The following is a 1,211-nucleotide window of genomic DNA, read 5'->3' as shown; positions in this document are numbered from 1 at the left end:
AGAGAGGCAGGCTTGCAATAGCCAGAGCTGGAAGGCAAGGGGCAGTTTCGACCCCAGAGACTGGCATCCTCCACCAAACTGTGAGCAGGCTTCCAGTTGCTAACCCTGTCTTCCTGGAATCCTAGACGGTTGACATCTACCAGGAGGGTTGCAGCCTGAGATCAGCTCCCCAGAGGAGACACACGGCACCTGAGACGGCACTCTCATGGCGCACCCAGAAAACCAAGTGGCCAGAAGCGGGTGGTGATTAAGACTCACAGCCCACCTAGGAAGGTGCACTTGCCAAGCACATGGTTGCCTGAGCTGCTCGGAACTGGATAGGGCACAAAACACAGGCCCAACCGTGTCTGTGCCTTTGTGGAGTACCTGAGAGCCTGAACCTGAGCAGCTTAGACCTGGGAAGTGCATGAAACGCAGGGCCCAATTTGGACAGCACCCCTGCAGAGCAGGCTTCAGGAACCTGGAGCTTGAGCAGTGTAGACCGGGAAAGTACACACTGCCATGAACTGGGGCAAACCCAGTGTGGTCCATATACACTGCAAGCACTCTTTGCACACGCCAGTGATATGTGTTTGCAGTGTTCCTCCCTCCCCACAACAGAACTGAACAAGTGAGCCTAAATAAGTGACCACCTTTCCCCTTGTGTCAGGGTGGAAATTAGACACTGAAGAGACTTGCAAACAGTGGAAGCCAAAATAAACAAAAAAGAGAGAACTGCTCTGGAAGTGACAGGTGCAACAGATTAAAACCCTGTAGTTAACATTGACTAAGCATTGGAAATGGCCTATAGACCTTGAGAACAAGTATAAGCTGGAGCAAGGAACTATCTGAAACTGAACTGACCCCACACTGCCCTCAACAGCTCCAGAGAATTTCCTAGATATATTTTTACTATTATCATTTTTTAAAATTTTTAAGTTTTTTATTACTCCTTTAATTTTCATTTTTATAACCTACTATTATCTTGCAAAAAAAGAGATCCTATTTTTAATGCAAATTTCATATTTTTTATAATTTTTGTGATTGATTTTGTTTTGTAGTCTTAATATTGTATTTTTGAGAGTCTAACCTCTACTCTAGCTTTTTAATTTTTGCTTTTTGGTATTTGTTATCAATTTTGTACCTTTAAGAATCTAATCTTCAGTACCTATGTTTACTTAGGGGTGTGAATACTGGCTTGATTGCTCTCTCCCCTTTTGACTCTCCCTTTT

Source organism: Bison bison, unplaced genomic scaffold (genome assembly GCF_000754665.1).
Source record: "Bison bison bison isolate TAMUID 2011002044 unplaced genomic scaffold, Bison_UMD1.0 scf7180017864385, whole genome shotgun sequence".
Lineage (NCBI taxonomy): Eukaryota > Metazoa > Chordata > Mammalia > Artiodactyla > Bovidae > Bison > Bison bison.
The sequence above is the reverse complement of the archived record's forward strand: the minus strand, read 5'-3'. Positions refer to the sequence as shown.